Raw genomic sequence first — 15,639 nt, 5'->3', positions numbered from 1 at the left:
TGCCTGCTAATGCAGGGGACACGGGTTCGAGCCCTGGTCTGGGAGGATCCCACATGCCACGGAGCAACTAGGCCCATAAGCCACAACTACTGAGCCTGCGCGTCTGGAGCCTGCGCTCCGCAATAAGAGTGGCCGCGATAGTGAGAGGCCCGCGCACCGCGATGATGAGTGGTACTGTAAGGACAGACAAAATAGCACGTGTAAGGCACCTAACACAGGGCCTGGCTCACAGTAAATGCTTGGTAATTGGCTAAGATCATTGCACAGCAGGTGGTTTGCAGTCTTGAAAGCATTAGAACACTGTAAAGGGCACTTAGCACTCAGTGTAATCACAGTTGGATGATCCAGAGACACTTCAAGAACATCACATTGGGGTCAGTCAATACGATGGGCCTCGGTTCATCCTTTTATCCCATGGACATCAGAAATTATGGAGTCTTAGACTCAGGGTTCCAACGGACATTTGGAATCATCTGATTCAGACCCCTACACATACAGGATCCCCTTAACATCATCCATCAGAGGTCTCTACTAGTGTCTGCTTACTTGCTTCCAGTGACAGGAAGCTTAGACTCTGCCCAGGGTAGTTAGGAACTTAAGAACAGATCGATTTAACCTGAGAGTCAGTGGCTTGTGGGCTGTGCACCATCAGGCCCTGCTCAGAGAGTCTGTTAAGGTGGCTCGTGTTCAGCTATTTCCAGGGAGGCCTCTGGCACCGCAACAGAGCCCCGAGTTCTTCAGTGCCTGCGCGACCAGCATGTCCTCAGATCTACTGTTGGCTTTTCAGAAACATGTTTTTATCCATTTTGAACTCAGAGCTGACCAGAGTCCCATTAAGTTCACAAAGAGTGTTGAGAACTGAATGCTGATTCATTTCAGTCCACCATAATTGTCACTTTCAAGCAGATGGAGCAGATGTCTGTGTTCACTGTCCGAGCTCCTGGGGAAACAGATTATCTGCCAAAGCTTCTCTCCACAGGGAGAGGAAGGGAATTCTTTTCCTGGCCATGGTGAGCCCTGATGACCCATAAACAGGTCCCTTGCATGAGTCCCAACTGATAGTAACTGAAGAATCCAGACCCTCTGCAGTGAAGGAGCATCCCTCTGGGGCTTTGAGGATTCCAGGAGGCGAAGAAATCATGTCTCCTTAATTTACATATTACTGAAGCATCTCAGTTCACAGCATTCTGTAATGGAAACTGTTGGGGTTTGTTTCCTTGTATCTAAGATATCCGTGACCATCGAGCCTGCTTAGCCAATATCACCAAAACGGTTGTCTTTTAGAAAATTGCCAGGCCTGTTTTGCAGGACAGAAGGTTAGAACATTCCTGCCTGTGGGTGGTATGTTCCCTATACTTTGTGTTTTAATGACAGGGTCTGAGTTTGGGGGCCTCCATCCCTGCCACCCCAGCACAGATGTCCCTGTGTGAAATCTGACCTTTCAGGTCTCTACTATGTTCCCCTTTATTCTTTGTGTCTTCCATCTCTGGTTCACTCATTTACTCAGACATCCATTTATTTATTTATGCAAAGCCCATCTCCTGGATTTGCAGAACTTCTCAGGAAATACGGATAAATATAAAACATCAAGACCAAAAAAACACAGATGTGAACAGGAGGCATGAGCCAGTTGGGAAGCCCAAATACAGCAGAGTGGACCCTGCAACCAGGCCTGGACTTGAATCCCAGCTCCGCCACTTACTAGCTGAGCACATGTACCCAGTCACTGTGCCTCAGTCTCCTTGCCTGTGAAATGGGTCTAGTAATACCTTCTTCAGAGCTTGATTGAAAAGATTAAGTGGGATAATATATGTAATGCATTTAGCAGAATGGCTGGCAAGTAGTAGGCATTCAGTAACCACTATCTTTGTCCCTGGTACTGTCATTGCATATTCTGTTGTTATTACCCAGTTGCTATAACTGAGCTGTGACTTTAGCTACTCATTTCCTAGCAATCAAAGCAAAAGCAGAAAGCATTGACTGCCTGTTTCTCACTTCTGTGAGGGGATGTGGAGATGCCAGCTCCAGGGGTAACAAGACCTTCCATTTCAACCTGACTCACTCTGTCTGAGTGTTGCACCCTCTCCTTTTAGGAGCTAAGTGCCCAGGTTCAGGCTTAATTAGCCTGAAACAGCTCTGCCTTTGGCTAGCTAGAAAGGTTACAAACCCGGAACCATGAGGATGACGCCATGGCTGGGAATGACCTTTCCAAGTTGCTGCCTAATTGTCAGGAGGGTGGTAGCAGGGGCGTCTGCAGAAACTCAGACAGGAGATAATGATGTCTTCAGCTTTGAGCACCTGGGTACTTGGAAGAATGTTAAATAGGCAACAAGTCCCAAGTTGGAATCTTATTTGGGGGATTTTACATTTTGTAATTTAGCAATTGCTGGAGATTGAGGCTTCAGGGGACTGTTGCCGAACCTGGCTCACAGCTTAGAGCGCAAGGTTTTTATTCTTCCTGCCACATTTCTCTGCAGAAGTTTGATGGAGAACAGCTGCTCATCTTCAAAATGAGAAGCCGTCGTTCCAAGATGGGGAGGGGGGAAGGGAGCTGATGTTTATTGAACACCTACTGTGTGCCAGGTAGGAACAGAATCCCCCTTGATCTTCTTCCCAGTCACCTTGAGAGGTGTGAGCATTACTACACCTGGATGCAGGTGTTCCATTTTCCATTTTTACGAATGAGGAATCAGATGCCCAGGGAGGTTTTGTGACTTGTCCAAAGGCACACAGCCAGTAATGAGCAAATCTGGGATTCTAACCCAGATGCGTCTGACTCTAAACCACTTCCTATTGACCCTTCTTTTCTGCTGCCTCTTATGATAAGCTTGCTACCCTCAAATTGCCTGTAATCTAGGTAAGAGAATGGAATCCAGCCTTAAAAAAAGGTAGATTAACAGTACCACATGCTTCACTGCAAGGGCCTAGACACTGAGCAGTTCAGAAGAGGGAGCCTTCTCCTTCCAGGTGGCAGGGAAGGCTTCAGGGAGGAGGTGGCAGGCCTTGAGGAACAGGTAAGCCTTGAGAGGCTGTGAGGGAGACAGGAGGCCTTAGAGCCTGAGTCTGGCAACAGCAAAGATCCAGAGAGAGGAAGTGAATGGTCTGGGGAGGGCAGGTGACCTGAGCCAAGATTGCTGCTGGGAAGTTGAGAGAAGTAAGCTGGGAGAGATGAACAGGGTCCAGGATTCCAGGGCTCGACTGTTGAGCGGACGCAGGCTCTGACTTGAGTCTTTCATGTCAGCACTTTCTCCTAATGTATTTATCCATCAATCAGCAGACATCTTCTGAGGGCCTGCCAAGTGCCAGGACCTGTGCAGGGCACAGAGGGGTCAGAGATCAGCCAGACCCCATCCCCGCCTGCGGAGAATTCGGGTGGGGAGGGACTCCCTTCTGAGCGTGCTCCCCACTCCATCCCCAGCCATCCTGCCTGCAGCTGCGCAAACCCGCCCATCTGCTGGTCCCGGAGGCCTCTGTTCTCTCTCATTCTGCTTCCTGAGGCCAGGATCTCCAGCCCCCGGTTCGGCCCAGCCTTAGGTGCCCCTTGAGAGGATTTGTTGAACTGCACCAAATGAAGCCAGTTGATTGAGTGCCCTTCCTGCCAGGCCCTTCCCATGAAGTGTCTCTTTGATGGTCACAGCCAACCTGGGTAGGCCCTAGGCATGCCTGACTCCCCCAGCAGGGCTCTCTCCACTGCCCCATGAGGACCGTGGACCTGTCCCTTTCATTGTACAGCTGAGTGTTTACCCAGCTGGTCTAGGCTGCACAGCTAGTAAAAGGCAGGGCCAGGGGAAAAAAAAGGCAGAGTCAGGTCTGGAGCGGGCTTCTCTCAGGGACCCCGGGGAGCGGCGGGTGCTCTAGGCTGTGGTCAGCCCACCCCTTGGCAGGTGGCCTTCCAGAAAGGTCCTGGAGGAGTGCCAGGCCCAGGAGGCACCTGGAGCATTTGTGGTTGCCACAGCACCATCTTGTGGTCACTCTTGGGGCGTGCACGTCACAAGCCCAGCATGGAGTGGGTTTCCAGCAAGAGCTCGCTGGGGAGTGTCTACCGGCTGCCTTCCACTGAGGGCTTGTGAAGAACTGAGCAGCTGCTCCTGCTTTCTGAGAATTTCCATGTCACCCAGCTACATTCTCCTTGCTTGCATTTATTAGGCATCAAAGATACAAAGTGGGGGGTAGGGGACTTCCCTGGCAGTCCAGTGGTTAGGGTTCGGCACTTTCACTGCCAGGGACCTGCCTGGTACGGGAACTAAGATCCCACACGCTGCATGTCATGGCCAAAAAAAAAAAGAAAAGATACAAAAAGGAGGAGGAACTAATATTTACCAAGTACCTGCTGTCACAGGTGGTTCCAGGCATCATCCCATGGACCCTTCCCAACAACCCTGCAAGTTAGCAATTCTTGGGCCAGTGTCCAGATGAGGAACTGGAGAGGCGTGGTCTGGCCCAGCCCAGGCAGTGCAGGGCCCATCAGACCCCTGCTCACACGTTACCAGAGCAGAAGTTCTGCCCGCCTCAGTATGGCTGGACCTTCCTGGCAGCCGCTGCCCAAAGTGTGCTGTTATTTCAATGAACTTTTTTATCCCCAGACGAAAATCAGGAGGAAATGATCTGAAAAAGAATTTCTTAAAGAAAAATCAGATCCCATTAGTGATGTCATCTTTTTTTTTAATGACCAAAACTATACAAGATCACGGTCCTGTGGCACTTTTTTTTTTTTTAAGATGGAAGGGAACTCAGATGGGGTTGTTTTTGAGAATTCCACAGCATCCCAGACATCACTGGGGGGGGCCCTGCCATGTGGCAGACCTATGTGGAGAAAGTCATTGGCAGAGAAGAGGAAGAGCAATGACCAAGAGCAATGGGTATCTCCCGTTACCCGTCCGGGGACCTGGGCTCAGGCTAAGGAGGGCCATGGACACACACTCATCCTCACGGGGACATTCAAAGATGCAGGCTGCTGCCAGATCTGAGCCGCTTAGCGATCTGGGGCTCCACGGTTTGGCAGAGCTATTCATGCAAGGAGATGGCGGAGTTCGTGAGAAAGACATTACTATCAGCACCCTTATCAGTGATCTCTGCCCTGACTGTTCCTTACCAGCAGTCACTGTGCTGTCTGTTTCAGGAACAGAATAAAGAGTTGTAAAGCTTGGGAGGGGGTAAGAGGAAGCAACCATGGGGAAATCTTATTTTGTACCTGGATCCAGTCACATTAAGTAAATGACCCAGTTGAAACATGACCACCTTTTAAAATAACTGCTGTCAGAAAGCAAACCTGACACTGTAGCCCAGAGAACATCAAAAGTTAAGTGGACTCAGACTTGCTAAACTATAGCCAATGCTGTGGACACCAGGTTGTAACCGCTAGCAGAATGATAATAACCACTGTGGATTCACAACCAGGTTCCCAACCACAGGCATTATCATACAGGATCATGATTTGTGTTGTTTCTATTTAACATGGGTGTTCCAATTTAATATTTTTATATCAATTCATAATCTTTACCTAAATGTATTTATTTTGTAAGGAACCATTACCTCAGCTGGAAACCGAGTATTATCATACATGAAAAGAATCATTAAAAAATTAAAACATTAAAAATAAAACAATCATATTAAGACCTAGCATGATGTTATCACCTGCCAAAGGCCCTGAGCCTGAGACCTATCCTTTTTCTTTTAAAGAGGAGATGGTTAACATACAGTGGAGAAATATTATAGCTATATTAGCAATTTCTGGAGTGGCAATAGTGTGAACTAATCAGCCTGAAAATTCTCTCACTACAAATACTCCAGAAATGCTAGATGAACTATAGCAAATACCTCTTTAAATGCTTAGCTGGGCTCCCAAAAAGTAAAGGAAATCACCAGAGGTGAGGAACAAGGAGGGAGCAGAAAACCAGATTAATAAGCATGTCGCCCTGACTGGGGGGAAAAAATATGTCTCCTTGGGGAATTCAGAGACACAGGGCCATGCCTCACTCGGGTTTAGGGTTCACATTTATACCACCTGCATGATCCAGGAGTTCCCCAAGTCAAAAAATTGACACCAGACTAGTCTGGGGAAAAATAGGTCCTGAATCCAAACTACACAGATTCCCATGTAAGAGCAGCTTTAAAGATGAGCTCGTATTCCAGACTTAAAAAACACATGGGGGGGCTTCCCTGGTGGCGCAGTGGTTGGGAGGTCCGCCTGCCGATGCAGGGGGCACGGGTTCGTGCCCCGGTCCGGGAGGATCCCACGTGCCGCGGAGCGGCTGGACCCGTGAGCCGTGGCCGCTGAGCCTGCGCGTCCGGAGGCTGTGCTCCGCTACTGGAGAGGCCACAGCGGTGAGAGGCCCATGTACCGCAAAAACCTAAAAACAAAAAACAAAAAAAAAAAAAAAAAAAAAAAAAAAAACACATGGGGCGGGGGGGAACCATGTGGGAAAGTCACAAACAAACATCAGGATTAGATGCTCAGTCTAATAGAACAGGCTGAAAGAGCTCCCCCTCAAAAAATAAGCAGGTTTATAATTATTAAAGATATAAATTAAAACATTGAAAAATAAGTGGAAAGAGTAAGGCATTGAGAAAAGAACAGGGAGATTTTAAATCAAATGGAACTTTTAGAAATGAAAATACAGTCATTGAAATTAAAACCTTGGTGGATGAACTAAACAACAGATTAGACAAATCTAAAGAGAGACATAATGAACTGGAAGATTGATTTGAAGAAATTACAATGCATCACAGAGAGATAAAGAGATAGAAGATAGGAAAGGGAAGTTAAGTTCAACATTTGCCTAATACCAACTCCAAAAACAAGAGAGTAGGAGAGAGATACAGTTTATTGGCTGAGAGTTTTCCAGACTTGATTCCTGAGGTTCAAGGAACATGAGTCTTGAGAAGGATAAGTATTTTACACCTATGCACATCATAATGAAATTGCAGAACTCCAAAGATAAAGAGAAATTATTTAAATGATTACTTTAAAAATGATTTTTTAAAAATGAGTCTTACAACGAAAGCTCAACTAGACTGATGAGACTTCTCAAAACAATAGAAGCCAGAAAAGAAAGAAAAAGAACTGTCCATCTAAAATTCTATATCCAGCTAAACTATCATTCAAAATGGAAGCCAAAAGGTATTTTCAAAGACTGAGCAAGTTTACCTTTAAGAGACCCTTGCTGCAATACCTACTCAAAGATCTACTTCAAAAAGCAATGAATATTACTGTGATAACACAGAGAGAATAACACTGTTCCCAGAATCCAGGGCCATGCTGGTAAATACTAGCTGCCTTTATCATAATTGACTAAGAGCCTCCAGACCCTGTTCTGCAGCTGTGACCTCTGGCCCTCTGAATCTGGTGTTTGTGCTTGATCTTGAACTTGATCGAGATCAGTACTTGAACACCCCACCTTGATCTTGCCTAAAGGATTCTTTGGTCTACTTTTCCAGTTCTCTAGGTGGATCCTGCTTTCACTCAGGGTCCCCAAACCACATCCCTGAAAACAGCCACTTGGAAACAGCCTGGCTAGGCAACCCCAGCACCCTGGCATCGTTCCCACCCAGTGTTCTTCCCACTCCTTCCCCTCCTCACTAAGTGAGAATTCAGAGAAACATTCATCTAGTACTGGTATCATCGGGGATTTTTAACCCCTTGCTTATTGCACGTGACTATCAGTACTTCGCAGTGTTTCAGGTATATTGTGTACATCTGTGGTAGACTGATCGCAAAAACTGGCCCTACTTCTCCACCCCTCCCTGTATCCACATCCTTTTCAATATGACCCTGAAGCTCTTCCCATCAAGAAGTGGAGTCAGTTTCTTCACCCCTTGAATCTGGGCTGGCCTGTGACTTGTATTCACTAAAAAAGGTAGAGGAAATGACATCATGTCAGTTTCAAGCCTAGGCCTCAGAAGGCCTTGCACATGGATTCCACCCTCCTAGAACCTTGCCATTGTCTTAAGAGCGAGTCAAGGCTAGCCCACTGGAGGATGGAGATTACATGGGGCAAAGCCAAGTTATCTTAGCCAGCCCCCAGCCTACCTACCAGCTGGTTGTAGACACATGAGTGAGCCCAATGGGATCAAGCATGCCTGGATAATCTCAGCAGAACTGCCTAGCCCACTGGTAGGATCATGAGAAATAACAAATGGTTACTTTAAGCCACTGAGTTTGGGGATGATTTGTTACACAACAATAGCTAGCTGATAGAACATATATGACATTTTATTTATGTATATGCATATATATAATGAAATTGCTTGTTTTATACTGGCTCACAGCCTACAGTTTACCAGCAGCTGTATTTCTAAGTTATGTCGTCTTAGTCAGTTTGACCTTTCTGATGGGGAATTGAGTTTAGGTGTTAGGGTGTAGGCGGATTGCCATAACTCTCCATCAAAAAACAGAAGGTGTGTCATCTTTCATGTGGACCCCTTTTTCCTTTTTCTTTGCATTATCTTTTCGCCCGCTTGGTTTGGCAGATGTTCCTGAGATTACCAAAGCACAAGGTCATGTGCCTTTGGTGTGGTGCCCACATCAGGATAAGAATCTTCTAGCAAAGTCTAGCCTGCTAGTGCATCTCTTGACTCAGCCAAATTGGAACTGTTCATCTTGGCAGGGTGTGTTGTTCTGTTTTTAATATACAATTTTAGAAGATGTCACAGTTATCAAAAGACATATGTTTTAAGTCAAGATTATGTTTCATAGCAAAGGGAAGTAGGACAGGAGAGTAGGAGAGAAAATGTAGGAATAACTGAATTCCACTCTGCCACTTACTCTGTGACCTTGGGCAAGTTACTTAGTGTCTCTGAGGCAAGCTTTTCCCGTCATAAAATGGGAGTAGTACTGCTTAACTCTTAGGATCATTATGAGAAGTAGATGAAATAATATATGTATAAAGCACTTAGCCTATCCCGAGGTAAGCTGTGATGATGGTGATGATGAAGATAAAGGAAAGGAGGGGGATTAAGAAATAGACTACCAGAACTTTGTTTTTAAAAAAAACAACTTTGCAGCAAGATCTCTCTCTCCAATTTCATTCCCAGCCCCTAAGAAGTTAGACCAACATTACTGTCCATGATGTTTGAAGGACAAAGCCAAGGCAAAAGAGTTTGTCACTAAGCTCAGATACATTTAAACATCCTGACCCTTGAATTCCTAAACTCCCACTTAGCTGAAAACTATTTCTGAGCTGTCACTTAGATACCAGCTGAAATGCAGAACAGACTGTCATTCAGTCAACTGGCTCTTTTCATCTCCATGATAGCAGACATCGCATTTGATGGGATTTCTTTCCCTTCCATGGAATTGCATCTATCAGTTGCTTTGTCCTCGGACAGACCCGGCTTTAGCCCACCGCTCCCCCCACACCTCCAGGAGAGGTCAGGCATATGTGGATTAATTTTGTGGGTCCCGGGATGCTAGTAACAGCCTTACCACTTTGCCAGATGAAAGGGATGGAAATCAAAAGGGAGAGATGAAGGCTTACTCCTTCCATAAAGAATTCATCCCAAATCCTTATAATATATCCAAACGGGCTCCCTTAAACGATTCTTTCCAGTGTGAACCTCATTCCACTGGGGGCGTCGAGGGGTGGGGGACAGTCAAAGCCTCCCTCCCTTCATCTCCCTTTATGCCTGGTTCCTGCCCTCTCCCTCTCCCTTTGGCCACGTCTGTGTGTTTATCATGCGCGTGTATGTGTATTTTAGGAATGGATTTCGTTTGTGTTAGATGCAGTTCATATCATTTACTTCAAGGTCTGTTTTCTGGACTCGCAGTCGGGAGATCATTTCCTCCCTCGTTTCCCACCTTATCACTCACTGCACACATGACCCCCCCCCGCCAGGAGGGAGAAAATCCTTCCTTTTCGCTTCTCAAACTTTGGTCTTTGCAGCCCGGGAGAATCTCATTATTGACAGTGTGATAGGCCTGTGGGAGTTTGTGATGTTGCCTTTCTGGCCGTTTGATGAGATTTCTGTGTAACTCCTAGAGGAGGGTGTTTGGAAAGACCTGGAAAGCACTGCCTGGGCCTGCCTCACCTCACTGTATGGAGAGGACAGAATGACAGAGGGGAAGCTGGGACTGGTTGTTCCCAGTGACACTTGGTCCTCCCTCATCGTACAAAAGGACTCTCCGTGGGACGCGTTGAAAGAGCTGGCCCTACTTGGTACATTTCAAGAATGTTTAGTTTCACAAAAACTCAGTTTATATATGATTTTCAAGGTCAAGGCTCTAGTGTAAAGGGACTCTTGCCGTTGTGAAGAACAGCCTATTCTCAACTCTTGGGTTTTCTTTTGAAAAGCTAAGACAATCTCCAGACCGCCAGGAGCGCCAGGTGGTAAAAGTGTCATATCAGGAATCTGGCGTGAACTACTGAAGGAGTGATAAGAGCAGTTGACAAGATAGAAACTGATTTATCTAAATTCTGATTGATAAAAGCAAGTGAGGATGGTTGCATAACCATGTGACTGTACTTAACGCTACTGAACTGTACGCTGGAAGATGGTTCAGATGGAAAACCTTATGTTAGGTGTATTTCACCACAATTTTTTTTTTTTTTTTTTAATTTTGGGAATTCCCTGGCGGTCCAGTGGTTAGGACTCCGAGCTTTCATTGCCGAGGGTGTGGGTTCAATCCCTGGTCAAGGAACTAAGATCCCTCAAGCCGTGTGGCTCGGCTCCCCAAAAAAAAAAAAAAAATTAAAGTAAACGAGGAAGTGTTTAACCATTGTTTACAGCTCTTCAGCTGCTTCTCTCTAGAGGCTGTGCTCTGAAGGAGACCGACGCTACTGTCCACTGCTACCAGGTGCCTGGCATCACCACTCCCCACCACAAACTCCTAAAATAGTGCCTGCAATTAGCAGCTGGCTAGAAACAGGCACGGTGACTATAACGGCTGAGCCATCTCCAAAGACAATGCCTCACGCCCACCATTTCTATCTAGTCGCCCAATTGATCATCTGCATGGGAATAACAGTGGACACCACTGACCAAGCCGTGTGCCAGACACCGCCCTGGACATATAACCTCACGCCAGCCCTGGGAAATCAGTATTATTATATTATCTCCATTTTAAAGATGAGGAAGCTGAGGCTCCAAGTTATTAAATAACCGACCTCAGTTCACGTAAAACCAAGATTTGAACACAGATCTCTCTTGTGCCAAAGGTCAAGCCGCTTCCCCTGGACTGGAGATTCCCAGCCTTTCTGAACCTGAGCCCTTTCTAATGGCAAACACTTCACAGCAGTCATCACACTTTCAACATCTCCTGGTGGAAAAAGCATGTAATGACCACAGACTACCTGAATCCAGGAATTCTGTGAGTTGCAACAGCATCTGATACGGTCTTAGAATCACGACACCCGCTGTGTGAGACGGGAGACATTTAATTGGACGACAGCAGTTTGCAACTGTGTAGTTTCTTAGGCCCTCGAAGTTGCTGGATCTTTGCCCCCAGAGATGGGGCACCCTGAGCTGTACCATGAAACATCTGAAGGGTCTGGAGACCCTGAGCCTTCTTATTACGTAGGCCAAGCCCAAGGGATTTTTTGTTAATACAGGTGATGTCGGGTGCTTCTTGGGAGGGTCACCGTGAGCCTCTGGGTCACACTGTCGGAAGCCAGCAGAGGAGACTGAGGCAGAGTCAGCTTTGGAAGGACCGGTCATTATTCTTGCCCACTGCAGACCGCAGTCAGTCACAGTATTACCTGTTCCCCTGGAGCAGAGCTCTGGAAACCAGCAGTTGAAGAGCTGAGAACCCTGGTTAAATACTCTTCCATTTACTTTCAGCCAAGTCAACACTCTTCATTTGCTTTTATCCAGTCCACAGAGATCCTCAACTAGAGCCTCTCGGAAGATGTTATACCGGGAGGAAAATTTTAAAAATTTAAAAAATAAACTTTTTGCATGTATTCTCAACATGAAGGGTTGCTGAGTCCCACAGCTTGCTTTCATTCATCCCACAAATACTTACTGAGCAGAGCATCTGTGCCAGTTGCTGTTCCAAGCACTGGGGATTCCCTGGCTCAACCCTTGAGGAGCTCACGTGTAGTAGGAGACACATCATAGGAGAGACTGTGAAAGTAAAATAGGTAGTAAGTCAGAGGGTCTCAAGTGCTATGGAGAAAAATACATCAGAGAAGGGAGATGGGGCACCTGGTAGGGGTGGGAGGTTGCATCTTCCTCCCTTTGGAGGGTGGCAGCTCAACAAAGAGGTGAAGGAGCAGGTCGGGGGGGTGAGGCTTGTGGATGTTGGAGGGAAGCGTATCAGGAGGAGAGGTCAGCAAGGGAAAGGCCTGGCATGTTCTGGAACAGCAAGGCCAGTGTGGCTGGAAGAGAGTGAGCAAGGGGAAGGTGTGGGGAAGGTCACGCAGGGCTTCGAGGGCTGTTGAAATGACTTTAACTCTGACTCCACGAGAGATGGATCCCACAGGAGAGTTTTGAGCACAGGAGTGAAATGATCTGACTTTCCTGCAGTGTCATTTACATATTACACAATCCCCCCATTTTAAGTGTACAATTCAGTGATTATTAGCGAATGTGCAGAGTTGTACAAACCATCACCACGACCCAGCTGTAGAACATTTCCAGCACCCCCAAAAGGTACCTCATGCCTATGACTCAAATTTTAAAGGGATCTCTTTGGGTCCCGTGTTAAGAATAAAAAAAAGAGAGACTTCCCTGGCAGTCCAGTGGTTAGGACTCAGTGCTTTCACTGCCGTGGTCCCAGGTTCAATCCCTGGTCAGGAACTAAGATCCCACAGGCCACGGGGTGTGGCCAAAAAAAAAAAAGGAATGAAAATAAGAGGTAAGAGCAAAGACAGTGTGGGAAGGTAATGTTTCTCACCATACGTGAGTGAAAAAAAGGACTGATAGTGGAGGGATAAAGACAGGACTAATAAAGCTTTTCTTTTGAATTGCCCCAGGGATGGAGCCTCCTTAATGCCAAAGGCATAAGAATGAAAGGCCTCCAGCTTCAACAGTAAAAGTACTATATTAATAACATACACAAGACTGTTTAAAAAATGAGCAATCCAAGCCCAAAAGCTGAACCTGAACTTGAGTCCTGAACTTGAAGGTGACTGATTCACCTTGGATCCCTGACTATTTATAAAACTATGGAACTATATCTTAACACCTTAAAAATTCACAAGAAGAAAAGTTGGTGGTAGCAATATAGGAATAAATCCCAACATGTTTCAGCAAACATTCGTGGTCCCTGCAGGAAAAAGACAGTGAGGTCATCTTATGTTCGTTATTATTAAAATGTTAAATGCCAGTTTCTTGTGTTGGTCTTGAAAAGCGGGGGTATTCTGCGCTGAACTCATGCCATGATGTGACGGATCATCTGTGCCCATGAAAGGGGACTGCTTGACACTAAAAGTGGTACCTGAGTGAGGATTCTCTGTATTTTACCTGGAAGGCTGAAATCTTCTGGTATTATAAGGTTTTGGACCAAACAGTGAATTTTGACATTTTTTCTCCAGCGTCTACTTCAACAGCCAGTTTTCCTAACTCAGGTTTCCCCTCCTGGACCGTCTCGTTCCGGGAACAGTACAGGATTCTCCCTTGGGTGGGTCTAAAATGATTCTCACCAACTTTCTTTAAGCTAACACCTGTGCATTACCAGGAGCCTGCCACGTGGCTTATCTCTAGGTTTGCAACCTCCTAGAGAGCAAATCATCTTTTAAAACATAAGACAGGCACATCTGACTGTGGCAGCAGTCTGAGGATAAAGGGGAAGAGGTCTAGAAAGGCAGTTTAAAGCCAGGCTTCAGAGATAGGTAAATGTGTTTCCAGCTCGCCGCCTACCCTGACTTGGTTTGACTGTGCTCTGGACTGTTTTGTGAGATTCAGCTCCTAGTCTCAGCTCAGCAAAAGACACCTACCTTTGTTTGCTTTTCATAACACCTGTCCGATCACTAGTCACAGGATCCTGACAGTTGCTCAGGGTAACCTGATAGGGAATGCTGCAGTTCCCCTGCCGGCCACAAGGAGGTCCCAGCCCTCCAGGCGTCGGCACCCAGGGCTGCAAAGCTGTCCCAGCTCCTCAGATAGAGAGATTCTGGGGGACAGGGCAGGTGCCCTGAGTGGCCGGTGTCCAGAGAGAGCTGCTAAGCTCAGTCGTTGACCCTGGGCCCACAGCCGTTTGGCACCGTGGGAGCAATGATAACCCACCTGCGATCGCTGTGCTTTGAGTTGTTACCCGTAAACAGCAGAGAGAATGGCCCCAGGCCCCGACAGCTCCCCGTGCCGGGTTCTGGGCCCAGCTGTATTCTCACTACCTGTGTGACCGTGGGCATGCCCCATCCCCTCTGAGACTCCGTGTTTCCTCATCTGCCGAGAGAAGGGGTCAGAATCAGAGCTACAGCCTTGCCAACAGCATAGGCACCTGCAATAGCCCTTACATCAAACAGTATCTGAGTCATCCTTGCAATTCAACACAGACTGCCAGCTTCCTGAGGTTTCCCATCCTTCTGCCAGATTATCCCAACCCTGGGAGCAGAGGAGTGAAATCAGAATTCTGTGCCCTGGAATCTTATAACTCAGGGCCAGAGGAGCACAGGGCTTCTCAAACTCCTGTTAGCCTGGAACCGTTTACTCAGACAAACTCTGACACAACAGCCCAAGTGGAAAACATTTAGACGCACTCTGGTTAGAAACCGGAGCCCAGAGAGAAGAAGCCACCTGTCCTGTGTCCCTCAGCAAGAGAGAGTGGTAGGACTGGCTGAGCTGTCCCTCTGGGGCCCACTCCCCAGGAATGACACGGATCACGCTGCTGCCCAAACTTGGGGGGGCTCAGAACCTGCGGAGAGGCAGGGGCACAGGACAGGGGACGGGGCGGGGAGACACTGGCTTCCACTGTGTGTTCACTACGCTGGGGTTTTCCCCACCATGATTTCATCCCCATAAAAAGACCACCAAGGCAGTACCATAGCCACCTGTAGGCTCAGAGAAGTTAAGTGACTTGTCTCAGAAGTCACTGAGCCGGGATTTGATCCCAGGGCTTTGCAACTGCAAAGCACATATCCTGGCTGTCCCAGGGGATGGCAGTGTATTTACTCACTCATTCATTCACACCTTTACTGAACCCCAAGTATAGACTAGGCATTGTCCTATACAGCTGTGACCAAGGCAGCCGGAGCCCCGCCCTCCCTGAACCCAGATATTAGAGGAGGAGACGGACGTAAACAAGTGAGGTGTGACAAGAAGAAAAATAGAGCCGGGTCAGGGGGTGACTGGGGGTGGGGGTGCACGTGCGCCCCCAGGGGTCTAGAGCAGTGCTTCTCGAAGTGCGGTCTGCACTCCCATGTGTGAGCTGTTGGTTTCCAGTCTGCAAGGAGATCAAAGAAACGCTGCTTTGCTGATCTATACTTACAAGACAGACAGCCCACGGGCCAGCCCTCATCCACGAGCTGCGCTCAGAGGAGCCCTGGCCTAAAATACTCTGAACCACTAGGTCAGTGCAGCTGCTGTGTGTACTTCGTGTCCCAGGATCCTGAGCCCCCCCGCTCCTCTCCACGCCCACCTTCCCGCCAGGCTGTACAGACCCCAGAGGAAGGCTGTGGTGTCTCCTGCCCGGCACGTGCAATGCGCTAGGGGCCATCAGTCCCTTCTAAAGGGAGACACCCCATCTGAGTCCACGGCCAGTTG

General features: G+C 47.5%; 1 protein-coding gene across 5 annotated transcripts in view; it reads left to right on the top strand.

The window, feature by feature from the left end:
- Positions 1-15,639, top strand: part of TMCO4 (transmembrane and coiled-coil domains 4) — a 93,208-nt gene that overhangs the window by 59,886 nt on the left and 17,683 nt on the right. The window lies entirely within an intron of this gene.

Source organism: Phocoena sinus, chromosome 1 (assembly GCF_008692025.1).
Source record: "Phocoena sinus isolate mPhoSin1 chromosome 1, mPhoSin1.pri, whole genome shotgun sequence".
NCBI lineage: Eukaryota > Metazoa > Chordata > Mammalia > Artiodactyla > Phocoenidae > Phocoena > Phocoena sinus.
The sequence above is the reverse complement of the archived record's forward strand: the minus strand, read 5'-3'. Positions and strand labels throughout refer to the sequence as shown.